General features: G+C 39.2%; 1 protein-coding gene and 1 long non-coding RNA gene across 2 annotated transcripts in view; one reads left to right on the top strand and one right to left on the bottom strand.

The window, feature by feature from the left end:
* Positions 1–3,408: 3,408 nt before the first annotated feature.
* Positions 3,409–10,293, bottom strand: LOC139045108 (uncharacterized). The gene is made up of 3 exons (XR_011502804.1): positions 10,156–10,293; positions 8,529–9,246; positions 3,409–3,796 (listed from the first exon to the last, which is right to left on the bottom strand). It is a non-coding gene; the product is annotated as an uncharacterized lncRNA (long non-coding RNA).
* A 1-nt stretch (position 10,294) lies between these two features.
* The window catches only part of STEAP4 (STEAP4 metalloreductase), a 28,334-nt gene continuing 18,942 nt past the window's right edge, over positions 10,295–19,686 (top strand). The window contains exon 1 of the mRNA XM_014866607.3: positions 10,295–10,576. The gene's annotated coding sequence lies outside the window, so the exon portion shown is untranslated. The remainder of the gene's footprint in view (positions 10,577–19,686) is intronic.

Here is a 19,686-nt window from a genome sequence, read left to right as displayed (position 1 = left end):
CTTTTTGTGTCTGTGTCTCACATCTCTGTCGCCTTTCTTTTATACAGACACTAGTTGTTGGATTTAGAACCCATCCTAAATCCAGGATGATCTCATCTCAAGATCACTATCTAACTACATCACAAAGACCCTATTTCCAAATAAGGTCACATTCACATGCACGGGGGGGGGGGGGGGGGGGGGGGGGGTGGGCTAGGATATATGTTTCTAGGGGGCGTGCTTCAATGTACTACACCAAAGAATCCTCATATTCCACACACTACCTACAGAGGATTTGGTAAAAGATGATCACAGGCAATGCAAAGAATAAAGCATGTTTTTTCTTACAGCCAGTATCAGTAGGTACTTCCATATTTTAAAAAACTGCATATCATAAACTCCTAGCATTGCAAATCTGTGCAATAAACACAGGGAGTATATGTATCTACATAATTGAAATAGAGTTGGTGCAGACTGTGTAGTTGAGACAAAAAGTTAAGATGTCTGAGGGCCTTAACTTTGAGAAATTATAGACGCGAAGCAGGAATTTAGCAATCATCTCTGAAACAAGCTGTATGTACCCTGGCTAGCCCTGGAGGGTGTGGACCAGTAGGATGTAAAAAGAGGATGTCCCCTTAGTCATTGCTGCCTAAGGGTATTCCCAGTTCTTAGAGAAATGGGCTGAGTATCACCCAACCCATGCTGGAGCTCTGACTGAATTGTTTACGACATGCAGTCTATATTTGTTCTTAAATTACCTCTTTGTGAGTTTTAAAAAATTTATAGTGCACCTAATGGTATGTAGCCAACTCTTCTAAATTAATGCTTTTATTTCTACATACAGTCCTAACATAGTGGAAAAAAAGACTCAATGTAATACAAAGAAAAATAGTATCTGAACTGGGTAGAGCAACTGATACTTGCAGTCATATTGTTCAGAGAGGGAAAATTGCCTGATGCCCAAATATAGATATTCTTGTTCAGAGCCAACACCCTTCATATATCCTAAGATTCTGAAAGCCAGGTGCCAAGGTCTGGTGATGTAGTCTTTATCCACATATCTAACTTGACAAGAGATTTTCACATATTGAGGTGTACGGCGTAACTATTCAAGTTCAAAACTGATTCGGCTTGAACTGGAAAGCCTGACTTACTCATTTGCAACTGAATACCTCTTTGAAAATGTATCCTGGGTGTGTTTAATGTATCTTTTTTATTCTTAAAAGATATAAGACTGTACTGAAACCTATGATCCTCTGGAACCCTTCTAAGGCCTTCCCAGGTTATAATCCTCACTCTGGTTCATAATAAACTCACCCCAATTTTGATTTATAGGTTGATTATGGATTATTTGCGCTGACAAACTCCAACAGTGTTTTCCATGTCTTCAAATTAGAAAGCATATTGTCATCTAAAAATTAGAAGTATGCGTGCAAAGGTGAAAATATTTTATCAATTTGTTCATTTTATTTAATGATATTATACAGTTCTTTGTAGATGTATAGTCCTTCTTAGACTTATTAAATAGATTAATCCTGTCTTTCTAGAGAGAATCCTGTCTTATTCTTCTTCAGTATCTCCCACAATGCCTGGCACAGTTCCTAGCATATAGTGAATCCCTGATCAACGGTAGCTAAAAGATCTCCTAATACTTTATACTAAATGGTTGGTCCTTCTTATGGAAATGACCACCTACAAATGTAATGATCTTAAGGGATTCATATCAGATAAACACTGCTTAATATTTTTCACACTAAACTAACAATGAAACCTGAGATTGGGCAGCACCTAATTGTGCTGGTAGACTCTATGCCTCAATTTCCTCATTTGTAAAATGGGGGTTATTATTGGTACCTGCTTCAGAGCGTTGTTGTCAGGTTTAAATAATTTAATATTTGAAAAGTGTCCAGAAGAGTGTCTGGCACATAGAAAGTTCTATATAAGCATTTTTGTTGGTAGTGTTGTTCCTATTATTATTATTCACTAGCCTTCCAAAAACAGGTTTGTTTGAATGAGCGAATACAATAGTACATCTTTTATTCAGCATCACTGGGGCACAATGTCTTCCAAATTGTTGAAGTTACTACCTCTAAGTAGTCAGTCAGTCAATCCATCAGTCAGTACTTATTGAGCACCTATTATATGCTAGGCACTGCAATACAGTAAGACAGTAATGAAAAGCAGACAGTCCCTGACCTCAATAAGCTTACACTCTAGTGGGAAAAGAAACACACAAACAAATCAATAAAAAAATAATTTGTACTATGAAGAAAATAAAATTGTGTAATATGACATACAGTGCCTGCCTAAAAGGTGGTAGATGGCAGAGCTAATTTGAGCTAAGAAGGTCATTAAAGGCTACAAGAAGAGAAGTTGAGCTGAGACCAGAATAATGAGGCAGTTGCTTGTAGATCTGAGCAAAAACCTTTCCAAGCAGAAGCAATAGCAGCTACAACATGCAAACGTCCTGAGATAGGAACAAATGCTCAGGGTTGGCACATTAAGTCATTACTTGAATGCTGTCAGATAGTATTGAGTGGAGAAGGATAAACTGATGACTGGGAAAAGGAAGAGGATAGTTGGAGGAGTGAAATCTTTATGAAGGTAGCATGGGATGGGATCCAGAGTACATCAATATCACAAGGGAACGGCCTCAGATTGGGGCAACAAGACTTGGTAGAGTATGTGAATATGAATACGGTGGGCTCTTAGAATTAGTGGAAGGAAAATTAGATAGTGGTGAGATCATAACATGTGAGTGAATGGGGAAAGGAAGTAGAGGTTTAAGGAGTCATTTCAAAGAGTGAGAAATTGAATGTGCTTGGCGGGGACAGTAGGATGGCACTTAGTGAAGTGTGCCTTTGCCATGTGTTGTCATGGATTTGAAATGACTTTAGCCAGCACAATTGTTTAATTTTCTCCAGCAAAGTTTAGTTTCTTGAGTGGAGGTGCAAAGTGAACAGTTAGTTGGGTGAAACCAGGACTGAGATTTTGCCAAGCAAGGAAAATGGACAGAGATGGCCAAGGGAATCAAGAAGCATTTGCAAGAAAATGAAATCTCAGCTGGGTAAGAAGGCAAGCGAAAAGAAGGGGGAAGCAAGAGCAAGTGATGAATATAAAAAATAAATGACGAGGGCAGGGGATTGGAGGTATTGATGAAGTTAGAGACTTGCAAAAGTGGGATCAATAGAGTAAGTGAGCTGGAGAGACAAAAGGTAATCATCAGAAAATGAGATGTTTGAAATGAAAGTGTGGCAGTCATTAGTAATGAACAGGTGGAGGTGGTGACTATATGAGTGGTATCAAAGAGGCAAGGAAAGGGGATCAATATCAAAAACTGACTTTAAATTTTTTATTATAATCATTTTAGATAGAAATGTCATTAAAATGGTTTTACACCATTCCTTGTATTATTGGAGTAGACTAAACACAATTTTTTTTCTAATAATAGTGTTATCAATATAAAGATTAACCATATTATGACATATATGGTAACTCCTTCAGTGTTTCCTGATTGTTTTGCCCCAGCAGTAAATTACCCCAGGCACTTGTCCTTGAGTCTGCTTTTCAGAGGTTTTTTTTTTAGAGTTTTTCTCTCTCTTCCTTTGTTCCTTTTAGGCATAGTAACCTGAAAACTGGACTTGTTAGAATTAACTAAAACGTCCCCAAGTGAGGGTCTTAAAGGCACTACAGGGGCCGGCCCAGTAGTGTAGTAGTTAAGTTCATGTGCTCTGCTTCAGCAGCCCAGGGTTTGCAGGTTCGGATCCTGGGCGTGGACCTACACATTGCTCATCAAGCCAGGCTGTGGTGGTGTCCTCTGTACAAAAAAAAAAAAAAATGAGGAAGATTGGCACAGATGTTAGCTCAGGGACAATCTCCCTCACCAAAAAAAAAAAAAAAGAAGCACTACAGTTGAAGTCCATGAATTTTGACTGAATCAGTTTGGATTTCTTAGGTATCTTTTACTCGGCTTCCTCCCCTCTGGTCAAATGAGGTTTTATTCTTTGAAGAGAATGGGAGGGCACCAGGATTGACAGATGTCAACTCTCACTAAAAATCATCATCATCATCATCATCATCATTGTCACCGTCACCATCACCATCTCTTATTTCTAGCAAGTGGATTTTGATGAGATTTGACAACTTCTCTATTCAGATCTCTAGTGTTCAATTAAAATATCTCTCTTGCTTATGAATGATCTTCTTGGGGAATAGCCATTAAGTTATGAATGGCCTTGGATTTAAGTTCAACGTTAAAATAGTTCTGATGTAGGGTTTTAAGTAATTTGCATTTGAATAACATAAAAAATTACGACCTACGTCCCCACTGCCTCCAAATATTCTTTCCCTCGTGACCTTTCTTATTTATAAAATCTGTTATATAATCACTGCTTTACAAAATGCAAGAAAGCACAAATTAAGACCATTTCCAGAGCCAGCCCTGGTGGCCTAGTGGTTAAAGTTTGGTGCTCTCACCACTTCGATGGCTGGGGTGTGCTTCCAGGTCACAGAACCACACCACCCATCTGTCAGTTGCCATGCTGTGGCAGTGGCTCACATAGAAGAACCAGAAGGACTTACAACTAGGCTATAGAACCATGCACTGGGGCTTTGGGGAGGAAAAAAAAAGAGGAAGATTGGAAACAGATGTTAGCTCAGGGCTAAACTTTCCTTGCATAAGAAAAAAAAAGAATATCTCCAAATAGCCACTAGCCCAACCAAATCAGATTATCTACAGGGACCAGGAGAGTAAGCCATTTATTTTGTTTCACTTCCTTTCTTTAATGATAAAAATATTTTTTACTTACACCAATTGAAAGCACATGTCCACATTCCTTTTTCCTGCAGTTATTATATAAAAACACAGATGACAGTCTGAGAAATCAAAACTCTTTCAGTGGCTGCTGTGCAGTTTCATAACATGAAGAGGGAAGTCTCTGCTTCCTCTTTTATAGTGAATGCTGGACATCTTTCCACAGCCTGTTTACACCTGCCAACTCCTGGGACTTAGTAAGCAATAGCTCACTACAGAGACACTTTCAGAAAAAAGGCCCAAGAACTCTATTACTCTATTATATTTTCACAAAATGCTACTGCAGACATAGGAGATATGGAATTGGGAAAGAAGTAATTAAATGAAAAGGTTATAGATGAAAAAGGAGTCTGAAAAAACCAGAACCTTGGGAATAACAAGAGATAAAGTAGCCAGAGGCATTTGGCCTTTTCTGAACAATTTTAGCCCAAAAATGTTTGGCAATCAGTAGACGTGGTTACTCGAACATTCAGCTTTAGCTGGTGAAGCATAAGTTTAATTTCACCAATATATTTTTTACATGAATGGTTTCAAAGATCTTAAATTACTACATACCTCTTTTATGGGTTTCTATCAGTCCATTTTCCCTTCAAATCTATTCATTCACTCATTCTTTCTGCAATATTTATTGAGAATCTATAATACATCAGTTGCCATTCTAGGTGTGATATATACAGCAGAGCACAAATTACACAAATATTCTTTGTCCTCATGGCTCTTGCATTCCAGCAGGAAGACAAACAATTAATGTAATAATTCAACTACAGTGTGTTAGAAAGTAAAGAGTGCTGTGGAAATAAGGCAGAGAAAGGTGGAGCAGTGAAGGGAATCAGGCGTGTGTGTGCATAATTTTAAATAGGATTGCCTTGACTGCTCTCCTCTGAATAATCTCTAAGTTACCTTGTTAATTGAAAAAACAAAGATGTAGAAGAAAGTGACTAGTAGGCTGCCATTTGTATTTTTTAAGACTAAATATATATGCTTTTATAGCATAGCCTGTCTATTAAAGGAATCCAATAAATCACCAACATGGTTGTCTACAGGCAGGAGAACTCCATGTCTGGGGAAAAATGCTTTTTAACATATCTCTTTCATATCATGAATTTTGTACATGTGCATCAGTTTTCCAAATATTTTAATCAATTCTTTAAAATGATGTTTTACATAACCTAAAACAATCTGGAGTAGCTAAATCAATTGTTTGGCAAATAATCTGTGAATATAAAATAAATCATCTACATTTGTATTTCCCTACCAGCATGATAAAGTTTTATAGTTGTCTTTAAGGAAATCCCAAGGAAGAAAAATAACTCTTACCAAGAAATTAATCTTTACTGTCAAAAATATGCAGAAAAAAATGGCCTAATATTTTCATTAGTCTTCTCCTTTTCTTTTCTCCTATGATCTGCTTCGTATTCATCTCATGGCTAATTCTGTTTTTCCATTTGAAGGCAAACAAGCCAATGGATGAAGCTACATTCACTTAGTTTCTATTTGTCTCCACTTTAGTATACGAAAATCCAACTAACCTTCCTTTACTGGCACTAGTCACAGATTAGCTGGAATTGCCTTTACTAAAAATACTTCCAACACTAACAGTAACCACCACCCACTGTTGAATCATAGCTCTCCCAGTAGCTTGATATGTCAGCATGTCTCCCAGGATGCTGGGGTAAAGCTGAGATTGGCTTATCTTCAGTTTTTGAATTACCAAAACATAATACAAAGATAACATCTCTGTTAATACCACTTCTATTTATCAAAACCATAAATGTTTCTCCATCTCTTCAATTTTGAACATCTTGTTCTTTTATAATATCATAGCTAAGTGACCGCCTCTGAGGTGGGCAGGTATGGCTTGGGCCACAACCAGAATTCTCTGGGGGATAGTCAGTCCACAGCCCTGCCAAAATTAACACACAGACTTTGTGACCCAGAGAGTCACAGACCCAGATAAAAAGGAGAGAGATTCCTTGCCTATTTCCAATTCCCAGAAGTAGCTGCCCCTCATCTCTAGTCAATGACTTCTTAAAACGTTATTGTTGCTCATCTCACACCCTCAACTCTTCCACTTTTACCTTCTCTTGAATTCCTTGTGAGAGAGTCAGGTTCTTTAGGGCATGTCTTATTTTTAAACTCTTTGTTGTCATTCCTGACATCATCACCTAGCCCAGTCTCCAATATTGTCAGTGTCTGGCATGTTTTCCCATCAGGACTTTTTTTGGGTACAGGTGGGTGGCAAAATGTTGTTTGGTTTTGCTTCCTGCTCTGTGTTGGCAGGGATCCTAGAAACTGGTTAAAGCCCAGGTCAAAGGCCTGGGTTTCTTTACTGCACCATTTGCAGTTGCACAGTTTGGGGGAGGGAGGTTCGTTCTACTAGCCCACTTCCCAGTAGTGTAGGAAAGAAGTAGAAAAAGAAGTTTGCTGGGATGAGAAATTAAATTTCCAAGTCTACTGGGGAGTAGCTGAGAAACTTCAGCCACAGAGACTGATTATTCACTCAGGCCCCAAATCTACAACAAGAAAACTCAGAAAGGTTTTTTTCAAACAACAAATGACATCCTCATTCTGATTATATGTTGTGATGAAGTTACCTTAGAAAACAGTATGATTGGAGAAGTGAGACTGAGCAGTGCCCTTCTCATCCTACCCAACCCCATTTTATTTGTATAAATAACGGACACCCAATTATTGACTCCTGTAAGTAAAAAGCCCAAGGTATAGAGCCCTCTTCAGGGACGGCGCTTCAACAATTTCAGAAATCTGTCTCTTTCCATCTCTTTGCTCTCCTTTCCCTTGAAGTGGCTTCTTTCTCAGGCTCACTCTCTCCTCACCGTGTCCCAGGTTTACATTCTAGCAGCTCAATAATGCTGTGTAAAGAGTGTGCTTCTTTCTGGGTTGTCCCAGGAAAGATTCCTATTGGCCCAGCTTAGGTCACACGTCATTCCTAAACCAATCATTGTGGTCAAGGCTGTGTGCTTTGATTGGCCAGGCCTAAATCATGGGTCTATTCCTGAAACCTGAGCTGTGCTGTCACTTCCACCTGGACCACAAGGACTGAGTTTGTGCAAGGCTGTTTCTCAAAGGAAAATGAAGACATGATTAGCAGAAAGGGAAATCGATTCCGCAAGGCTGGGACAAGAGGAGGTCAGCAAAGCACCAACAGGACAAAATTTAAGGAGACACTCATGTTCTGGTTCATGCAGTGTTGGTTTTGAGAGTGAGCCCCTCCTCAAATTTTGTGCCCTAGGCTCTTCAGTCACATCACACCAGTCCCGGCCCTGGATGCTAGGCAAACAGAAGACAAAATATTCATTATACCCATATACAAAAATATCTACCAGAGCACCTGAAATCCCCACCATTAGAGATTCATTTCTTTGGGTTAGGCAGAGGTATCTCCAGGAGTCCTTCAATTTTATTTTATTTTTTTCAAAAACAGCTAGGGGGCAAATCTTTAAGTCAATAAGAGTTTCCCATATACATGTTAATTATAGATTATGAAATCAGTCACCTTCAGGGCCAGCACATGTTGAAAGCCCCACCCCCTAATAATGTATGGGACACTGTAAGGAGAGGGCTTGGGGAAGAGGGAGGAGTGGCTAAGGCCTGAGACTGTACACAGAGGGGTCCCGGAAGAGGAGAAAAATGACATAGAAAAGGAGACACAAGATGTTAAAGGCACACGTTTATCAACCACTTAATAACATTTACTGAACACTAACTCTAGGCCTACCTCATCAATTTTCTTAAAATCTGCCATGTGGAGAAAGTGAGGTAGCAGGCTGGCAAGTGAGGAAGTAGCAGGAAAGACTCAGGGCACCATAAACGTGGGCTTCTCTCAACAGGAGTTCTTTGGTAGTGTACCCCATCTGGGAAGGCTTCTCTGGAGTTCTGATGTTAAGGCTTCAGGGAGAAGCAGGAATCCTGCCAACGGCAAATTCTTGGGTATTCAGGCTGCTGGCATCTATGAAAGCTTAATTTTCCCCTACGGCAAGGGTTTAAGGAAAGACTAGGAGAGTTATGAATTGTGTGTCCCTCCTAGGACCAAGGGAAAAGTTAATCTTTAAACCATAAAATAAATAAGTCAAGTACCTCTTAAGTTTAGTACTAATAAAGACAATTTTTTCCATCCTTCATATTTCAGTAATTTAATCTTCCCTTTCTGGGATTCTAGTTGCTTTTGGCAAAGAAAAGAGTTTACATAACTGAAATATATCTGCCTCTGTTAAAAATCAGGTTTTAAAATTTTTTGTCCACCTAATAATGATAAATATATAAAGCAATGATTCTCTTATTAGTTGGAGGCTGCATTTGGGAATATGATTGTTCATTATGTCAGCTCATAACAGATACAAACACTACTCAGAAACCAGAGTGACCCGGTCCGTAGACCCCAGCTGTCTCCTTCTGGGTCTTCTTCCTTGCCCAAAGAATACTATCAGATGATTTTTCTGCAAAATACAATAATTGGAAAATTATTAATAAGTAAAATAAATATTAAGTACCTCTTACATGCAAAGCACTGTGCTAGGTGTCGTAGAAAATTCCAGGCTGAAAAGGATAGGGTGTTAATCCCCGGAGCTTGCAGTCCAGGAGAGGAGATCTATACACAGTAATAACTCTCTAAAGAGGCAGATTGTCCAAACTGCTGTATTAGAAGCATCAGCTAAACTATATGGAGAAAGAAAAGATGAAGTGCAACCAGTGGCTTAGAGAACAGGTCCCAGAAGACATGGAGTCTCAGCTGACTCCACAAGATGCTCTGCGGACAGGGGCAATCCAGGCAAGGGGAGGGTTGGCTCAAAAGTGCTGGGAACAGGCCTCAAGTGTGGCTGAACATCTGTACCTTGGCAAGCATGCCATAGAACTTAAGACCAGATGGCTGGCTGAGAAACAGATTGGGAGGACTCTGGCTTCTCGACCCCAGAGGTTGGGAGCGCCAGGGTGCTTCGCCCCATAGGTTAACATTAGTCAAATCTTAAACCATCATAGCTGTGGCTTTTGAGGGTGTCCTACAGAGAAAGACATACCAATCCAATTGTGCATGTGTACAGAGAGAGAGAGAGAGAGAGAGATATACATAATTATGCAATATATATTATTGCATATTATTATACAATATTACATATAGGTATAGATTTATATTAACAATACGTTATCTTCATCATCATCATCCCTCTCTTTCATTTGGCTTGTTTGTTTTGAATGATTTAGTCTACCTAAATTAAAACCTCTAAATTCAAGATCATCCAAGCTATGAGCCCCACAAGAACCCAGGGCTTCCAAGCAGAGGGGAAAGATCTCACATTTTAAGCAGAACTGAGACAAAATGGCAACAGGATAAATATCTAGAAACCTACACCAGGTGTTGTTTTCTCAGCTATTCAAAGAGGCCCCACTAGTCCTTCGGGAAAGGAGTCCTCCTCAGCTTCTCAAAGCCTCAATCTGTGTGGGATGCACAGATCCCAAGGGCTCTGGGGAAAACCCTTACAACTCCCGCTGGCCAGAGAACAGCGGCAGGGGCGGCACAGGAAGGTCTCGTCCTTCCACCTGCCCGGGATTCCCGGCGTGAACTCTTCCTGGAAACGCTTTCTTCATCATTTATCTTGCGTAATCTAGCGGGCCCTCCCTCCGCTCTCTGGCTTCTTATAACTGGAGAGAGCCGCGCGGCCGCAGCCCAGCACCGGAGCGCGGCGAAGCGTCGCTGTCCCAGCCTGGCCCGCGGCGCGCCGGCCGCAGCTGCACTAGACCGTAGCCGCCTTGGAAGCTCCTCTCCCGCAGGTGGGTCACGTTGCTGGCTCACGTTGCTGGCTCTTGCCTTGTACCTTTCGCCACACGGTCCCCCTCCCTTATCTGCTTCAGCCCTCCTCAAGCCTTGCTTCCAGGACCCCACTCCCCAAGCCTGCTGGCACTGGGAAGAAGGTACTCGCAAACTCCGCGCCACGCCGCCGCACTCCTCTCCGGAAAGGCCACCCTCGGTATCGCGCGATCAGTTAAGCAATTCAGTAAGCCACTGGCTTCCCGAAGTTTTATCACTCGTCTGGACCCCAGGGTGCAGAGAAGCCCAAAGGAGGAAGATAGGGGTTTGGATTCCACTTTGTATCTTACTTCTGGATAAAAGCAATTTTGAGGCGCCCATCAGGAGGGAGCCTAGAAGAATGTGGTTTTGGCAATCTCCGCAGTCGCAAGACCTGAAGCCACTTCTTAACCGCGAGCTGAAATTTGCACTAAGATGTGCAACCACTTCCATGCTTGATCTTGATTTAAATTTCCTCCCATAGTTTAGCGATTGCTTTTCCAGAGAAATACTGTTTGAAATGTAATTTATTGTGAAGCGTAAAAAAAAGCCTTGGTTCGTTGTTTGTCCAGAGGCAGATAGAAGGTAGTTTTTACTCTAGACAGTAACTTGGAACTGTCTTTAAAAGACAACTGGTGTCATGAAAAGTGATTCAGAGGGAGAATAGGGCGAGGGGGTTGGGGAATTCCATTCCTAGTTCTAACTAGAAGTTTAATACCTCAGCCTCAGTTTCCACATATGTAAAACAAAAGGCTGTTGGACCGGATTATCCACAAAGTACAACTCTAACAAGGTGAAAATCTATGACGAAAGATGCTTGCAGGTTTTGTTACCAATCAAGCTCTCCCCAACCAGGGAGACACCAGAGGAAGAGCCCCTTGCCCTTCCTTACAGGGTTCCTTGTCTATTCGGTGTCACAAATTGGAACAAGGCTGAAGCTGAGTGTTCAACAGCACAAGCTTTATTCAATGGGCAAAGAATGGAGAACTGGGAACAAAGTTCGCAAATCAGCTTAGCTCTTGGGGCAATCAGGCAGCTGTTATAAGGTGTCAAGGTAATGAAGGGGAGGAATATTCATAGCAATATGGGGAACTGGGCAGGCTTTTCTGGGAAATGGGGTGTCACCCCTTTTCTTCCCTTATTTGGTCTAGAATTTCCTGTCATGGCCACCTGTAGGTGTTATGTAGCATGATAATGTATTACAATGAGTGTGGAATGAGCTGCCGGATCTATGTCAGGTCAAGTCAGACTGCCTTGTTGCCTTTAACCAGTTTCAATTGGTTTTGACCATATGTCACAGCCATCTTCTCCTTCCTCTCTTTGTGGTTTCCTGTAAGCTAAAGGTAATATGTTAGGCTTGTTCTGAGCAGGGCTGTGGTTAATGTCTTATGGGGTTGGTGGGCTAGGTAACAGTTTCAAATATATTGAAAATCTCATTAAGTATCTCATAAGTATAAACAAGTAATTACTTTCTTCATAATAATGCAGATTTCATTTTTATAGGGAAACTACACAGCTGTAGAGAGACTCGTACCTCACAAGTATCTTAGACTTCTACCACACTTATCATTCAGAGAATACTCTCAACTTTCAAAACCATTCTTCACCTTTGCTATGTGAGAATGTCCTATTGCCTATAAATGGCAGTCATATAAATGTCACTCACATGAAAGAACATTTTTTCTGATACAGTAGGTGTAATTTTATAAAATGGCACATTTATTTGAAGCAGTAACTTTTTTGAGATATGGCCTTTTGCAAGGCCCTGAGTTTTCCAGAATGCTGTGATTTCGCCTGGTATGAAATTTACCTGCATGTATTCTCCCTGCATGGCAAACACGGCCAACCCAGAAAACAAGATGAAGCACTCCCTATTTATCAGGCTTTAAGGCCGTAAAGTAAATGGTACATGTGTATAGAGAAATTGGGTCATCATACTTTCTCCACTTGGCAACACTTATGGTTCTGCTGAAGCTCACACAGCGACTTAAGGTTCAGAAACTAGTGTGTACAAGGCCTGACCCTTAACTTGAGAACAATTTCTAGACTTCTGCCTTACATAAGCTTGCTAACTGTTGTTGGAAATAACCAAATAAATTTTTATAAACCTGTTAATAAATTGAAAACCCTAGGCCTTGAGCCTTGTTCTGAACAGTATTAAGAAAAATAGATTCATTTGTCACAGAATTTCAAAACTAAAGAAACCCTGAGTGGTCGCTCTGTAACTCCCTGTCTCCTGAAGCACCACCCTACATCACTCTACCATTATTAACACCATTGTGAAAGCAATAGAGATTCTCCTTTTAAAGTCTTCTTTTAAAGTAGCTGATTTTGCAGTCACCTCAGAAACACAGTCCAGTGTTTCGTGATCCTCACCATCTAGTCCTCTTTGCAAGTCATGTGGATCTTTTCGCAACTGCTATTTAAAGATCATTTCCTTTTAAAACCTTAAGAAAGCTAGTAAATTACTGGCAACAACAACAAAAAAGTCACCCTTCAGACTTGAAGAATTGCTAGGGTACCTTGTAGCTGGTTTGCTCTGGGTTGTTCTCCAAGGATGAGGTCATTTGTTAAATCTGCATCTACATCCACCTATAATTCCTGCTGTGCAAACCTGGGACAGACTATGGGTAATGAAGTTTTCTGAGTGGGATTTTTTGTTTTGAAGTTGTAGTTAGGCAGAAATAATAGAAATAAGATTTACAGACAAGGCCTGTGAAGTTACCTGTTTGACTCTGTTCTTTGTACATTCAAAGAGAATGGGTCATTAGTTAATTATGAAGACTTCCTGAGCAGTTCCACATGATGTGTTAAACCTACTCAAGATGTTTAAATGACTTTTAGGTCATTTCCAAAATGATTTAAATTAGCCCTTGTTCTTTTGTGAGAAGAAATCAGTCCTGGAAGGAACTAAGCTAAGGAATAATTAATACTTAAAACAATGCATGATAATAAAACATACTTGGCCTATATACTTAAACAGTTTGTTCTTCCAAAATCGTTAAGGAAAAAAGAACAAAGAATGCTTGCACTGTTTGAAGATCATCTTTCAGAAATCTCTCTCTGCAAAAAGAATGCAGTGTTCTGCTAAAAGAAGTATTTCCACTCCAATTACCTCGGCAGGCCATTGACATCCTAATCTAAATGCTTCTCCACAATGTTCTAGAAGAGTTTATTTAACCACATGTAGAGAAGTCTTACCATACTGTACTTTGAACAGTCGCATATTTCTGAAAACATTTTGAGAGAAATATGTTTCTTTTCAATGTAGATTATATGATCGATCCTAATGTCAGGATGAAGTAAAGTTCACTTTTCATCTTAAAGGGAGGAAAATGTATTCAAAGGCTTATTTTGAAAGTTAGGAACTATAATTCTGAATAAAAAGAAAGATAAGAGGTAACAATATAGCTGGATAGCACACCTCTTATCGGATTATTAGAACATAAACTAGATCATCTCTTTTGCCTCAGCTCCAAATATTGGGGGGAAAAATGCATTAAGAACAGAGCTGAGGGCTCCAAACAGGTGTTCAGTGGAGATGGCACCAGCACTGAAGAGCGTGGGAGTAGGAGGGGCCATTAACGGCTGACTAAGATGCTGATTATGCATCTTTCATCTATACCTGCTGTTTTTACAGGATGTGGAAACAGCTTTGAGCCCAGGCTAAATTGGTCTGAAGCAGTTTGGCACAGACTTTGGTAAGCTTTATTGCCCTGCTTCCCAAGCAGATTAGGTCCGTTCTCTGGCCGGGGATCCACTCTGCACATTCCTCTGCTCGAGTCCTCACACATGATATTATAGCCATTTGGTTATGTGTTGCTACATCCTCCCCAAGACTGAATCCTCTTGAGGACAAGGACAGTCTAATTCATCCTTTATCCCTCTTGTGTAGCACAGTGCCTGGCACAGAGAGGCTGTTTAATAAATCTGTCGAAAACATGAATCCTACCAAGACATTGTTGGTAGCACTGATTTTTATTTTTGGAAAATGCTGACCTTTATAGGCATAGTAGGTTATGAGGATGGATGCCCCCTGCACTGTACTAGTTAATAGAGTCAAAGTGTACTGGCAAAGTCCAGATTTCAACTGCCTGCCATTTGGGGAGATGCATGAGATTGCTCTGTGCTGTACAGTATGTGTAAAGTAAAAAGTGGAAATTATTATAACAGTTTTTAAAAAGGAGAAAGAAATTGCAGGAAGCTTGGTGTTTTTTTGCATTAACCTTAATTTTAGTAACCCTATTATGTTGTAATAATGGGTAATAAATTTCATAATAAATTTGTAACTATAATACTTTGGAGTCAAATTCATTGTAAAGAGTGATATAGTGTAATTAAAGTATTTAACTGAGGTCATGAAAATTAGAATATTGAATTTTTAAAGGTTTTAATTAGTTTAACTTAAGTAAAACATTTTGGCCCTTCTTTAACACCTGAAGGCATGGTGTAAGTTACGAAGCCTATTGAACAGTTCAAAGAACTAAGTTTTATCAAATCATTCTTATACCAAAAAAAATTATCATGCCTCTAGTTATTTCTTTTCCAGTGCCCAAGTGCTAAAATAATTTCTTCATCCTGTTCAATTGCCTTGATGAAGGTGGTGTGGGAAATGGGAGGAGGTCAAGGAGAAAGCAATTAGCAGGCTGGTAAATGGTTCATTGCAGCCAGTAATGCAAGTGTGCTAGTTGCTTCGGGTTTTCCGAGTCTGAGACTCCAAGTTGTGCTTTTTTTTTTGAGGCATGTCTGGGAAATTGGAAGATATGTATCTGGGGAAGATACATATTTGGGGAAGAGACGTAACAAAGGTGTCCCTATATCTATTTCCCTGAGGGAACTAGGAGTCAAGCAGTATCAGATTTACAGCCAAAATTTGTAAACATTGAGATAATTCCTAGTGGCCTCAATGTGAAGATAAATGACTATTCATAGGAAATTTATTTAAACAAAGCTAGTTCAAAATTGAAATGATCAAATCACTTCCAAAATATTTTTGACTACAGTAGTCCTAGAAAATCAAAACCTACTAATTGAGACTATTAAGTGGGTTGTTGTGATTACCAACTCATCCAATAAGCAAATGTTCGTGTAGTGTGTTCAAGCCACATGCCACCCAATCAGTGACTGAGAGTTGTTTTTCTGATGGTGGCAATCCAGGTCCTGGTCCTGATGTTGAATCTTTGGTGAACCACAGATTTGTAAGAAGTTGTTCAGGATTTAGAATGTAAACGGAGGCCAGGGCAAATTAACTCAGACATGACTGAATCCCTGACCTTGTCATGAGCCCCAGGCTTTAATCAAATGAACTAACCAGCCTAGACAGTGGATAATTAACCTACATGATGAAATTCTTGGCCAGGGAATCATAAAACCATCTTCGTTTATCTTGACAGATGCAGCTGAGATCTAAATGTGAAAACATGTATTAAGATTTTAATTGAACTAGAATTCCACCAAATAATTTAAGTTAAAAATAAATAACTTTTTTCCTAAAGTACAATTAAGATCAATAATATAGATCTGCACTACGTTGCTCTCCTGATAATTCATTGGGTAGTAGTGAAATGTTACTCATAGAATCATTTTAGTTGCAGCACATGCCATAGCTAGTTCTGGTTATTAGCAATTTGTGTGGAAGTATATGTCCCCACAGAACATTGATGCAAAGGTTGTATTTAGTTATGCTCTTGTGACTTGATCAAACTGTACAAGAAAAAATTACTGTTTTCTTTTGTGTTATTATATTGGCTAGCATAAAAACTAATCATCAGTAAATTAGGTTGCGATGAAATACATAATAGTTTCTCACCAAACAATTGAAATAATCAGTTTTTTGTAAGTAAAGTGCAGTATTTTATTTATGTGGATTAAGAGCTTAAATGATATATTTCTGTTAGTCTGTGGCTATTACTAACAAAGCTACTAACAGGGGTATTTGTAACTACAAGGCTAAGATAAAAAATATACTATATTTTCAAATAACATGTATAGACTGAAGATTGAACCATCCAAAACAACCAATTCGTAGAAGAATTCATTGATTATGGGCACATTAAATTTTTTATAAACTGTAATCAGTGGTCTTTTTAAACCAAAGCCTTTTGATTTTGCTTCAGTAGTATATACCTCTCAGTGAAAGAATACATGCTGAAATGTGAACATGCTCGTTTTCCCTAAAGAGCCTTGACCTCACTAAATACAGAACTTACTCAGTGAATAAATTGGATGGGTTCATGTGTTAGTGTAACGTTTTAAAAATTTTTTTTAATGTTTTTTGCTTTCCAGTTGTCCCTGGGATATATTAGAACAAACGCTCTGAATCATAAGAAGGCTCATAGAGTTGCAGAACTCCCTCTTGCCCTAATGCTTTGTGATGAAAGGAAATATTTGATTGATGGGCTTCAGCTCATTGCAAATATGTTGTCAAGTTATCCAGGGCTTTCAGGTTGAAATGCAGGAGGAATAATAAAGCAGAAGGAAGGACTAAAAAAGAAAAAAAAACCCCTGTTTACAGGCATCAAATTAAAATAAAAAATCCTTTCACATCTTACGGAGTTGAGACGTGTTATTTGTATTCTGACTCCCCGGAAGGTGGCAGGCCAGATCACTGAATTTGTGTGCTACAACACCAGTGGGGGTGGACAGGGGGAGCAGAGGAGGTACTGTCAGAGGAATTCAAAATCTTGTAGGAACAATCATTTCAGAATTCAAAGCTTAATTCTCAAATGGAGAAAGGAGCAGAAGGTTTTTAATGAAAGTTTCACCCAAATGATAAATGAGATGTGGTATGGCACTATGTGAGAGTTGCTATGAAGGAGTACTGTAGTAGATTTGTGGGTAGATTTGATCAACCTATTTGTAGTTCATTGAAGACAGTTCTTCAAGGTTTCCTTGAGAGAATTAAAGAGCAAAGCTTACACATAGTCTCAAACCAAGTCTTGAGTCTGGCTCCCTTGACTCTCTTCCTTGTATGACCTGCACATTCACTCTGGCCTCTGGTTTTCACAAAAATGGGAATTCCAGCCTCTCAGACCCAGCCAATGATTACTTAGGAGAAAAAAATTGTAAAGCAGGTGAAATGTTTCTGCCGCTCCTTACAACTTCATCAGTACCCTGTTCTCCCTCTGTCTTTCCCTTCCCCACGATCCCCCTCCAAGAAAGATACCCCTTATTGTTTACCACTTTCTGTGGTTCTCAGGCCTTGGTACTCCTTATAATTGATTGTTTGGTTTGGTTTGGTTTTTTAAATATAGAAGCCTGGGCTTTACCTCAGACCCATTGATTCAGAATCTCAGGTGGTGGTGACCTAGCATTTACTAGCTCCCAGCTGATTTTAAAATGTGACCAGGGAAGAGAACCAATGTAGCAGGCCATTAACCGAAAGCTGACAGGCAATGGTTCGCAATCTTGGCTCTACAGTAAAATCACCTGGGAGAGCTTTTTTAAAAACAAACAATGCCCAGGCTCTACCCTAGACCAACTGATTCAGATGCCCCAAGAGTCCAGTCATCAGTGTTTTGTAAAATTTCTCCACGTGATTCTCATGTGCACCAGGGTTGAGGACTACTGGTTTCTAGAGTAATCCTTTGCAGAGTTATTTGCCTTAGTAATTCTAAGTAGCTTTGAGGATTGAATGAAAGATCGCAAAGAGTACCAGGAAGACATCTGTCTGTCTGTACCATCACCACGTCCCCTCTTCTTGCATTTCCCTCCAAACCAAACCATATAGATGAGTCCTTTTTGCCTACTTAGGATTTTATTAAGGCTCCCAGCATACTATTTCTGTTACTCAAAATCGTGTGTTGTGATGATGATAGTTTTGTCTTTATAATTGTTTTTGTGATTATCTCTAAACCTTTTTTATGTGAAACATTTTTTGCATTTTTAGTTTGTATAAATATGTAAAATTGGATGGGCTAAAAGACAAATAAGACCCCTAATAATGTGTAACTAAGGTTGAATCTTTACATAAAAGAATATACCTTAATTTGTATCTTCTGTGTATTTCTGAAAATAAAAGATATAAGAGGAATTTATGAAGGCTAATTTTTCCTTTCAGCCTATCTGCACCAGAGAGAGAGAAAGATTTTCTTTCCTTTTTCTTATATACATAACCGTGTTTATATATTTTCCTCTTCATTCTATGAAAACTTTAGAAAAAACAAATGGCCTATTTTCCAAGAACAAGGCAAGAAAGTGCCCACCTTTTAGAAGGTGCATGACTGGGTTGCTGATCCCTGTTCTTCTTACTAAGAGGATTGGGGAATAGGATCTTTTCCAGGGCATGGGGGGGTGGGGGGGGGGAGAAGGGTCATTTTCCCCCTGGCTGCTGATACACAAAGGACTTTAGGATTTTATTTTGATGTATTCTCCAAGTGAGGTCTACACATATACAGAAATATACTGCTAGGACGAAAAGAAGCCCATCACACAAATTTGTATCCATTTATCAAATATCTGTACACTGCTATTATGCTTTAGTATGAATTAATATTTTAATATAGGCTGCAGTTATCACCTACACAAAACAAATAGGTTGCACAGTATTTTTAGAATATGTTAAAAAACATTGACTTGTTAAGCATAAGCATTTAAAATGTTTAATTTTTCATAGATATGGACAAGATTATCCTAAAACTTACACTGAAAGGCAAAGGAACTAAAATATCTAAAACAGTTCTGAAAATTAAAAAATAAAATGGGAAGAATCAATCTACCCAATTTTAAGACTCACTATGTAACTGCTTCATCAAGACCGCATGGTATTGGCAGAGAGCAGACACATAGCTCAATGCAACAGAAGAGAGAACCCGGAAATAGACCCGCACATGTGCAGACAATTGACTTTTGACAAGGGTGCAAAAGAAATTCAATGAAAGGATAGTCTTTTTAATAAATGACAGGGAAGTAATTAGATATTCATAGGCAAAAAAAATGAACTTTGGCTTGAACCTCATACTTTATATAAAAATTAACTCAAAATGGATAATGGATTTAAATGTAAACTATGAAACTATGAAACTTTTAGGAGAAAATATTCAGGACCTAGGGCTTGGTGAAGAATACTTAGACATGACATCAAAAGCACAATCCA

This window comes from Equus asinus, chromosome 1, assembly GCF_041296235.1.
Source record: "Equus asinus isolate D_3611 breed Donkey chromosome 1, EquAss-T2T_v2, whole genome shotgun sequence".
NCBI classification, from domain to species: Eukaryota; Metazoa; Chordata; class Mammalia; order Perissodactyla; family Equidae; genus Equus; species Equus asinus.
This window is presented reverse-complemented; position numbering and strand designations above follow the sequence as displayed.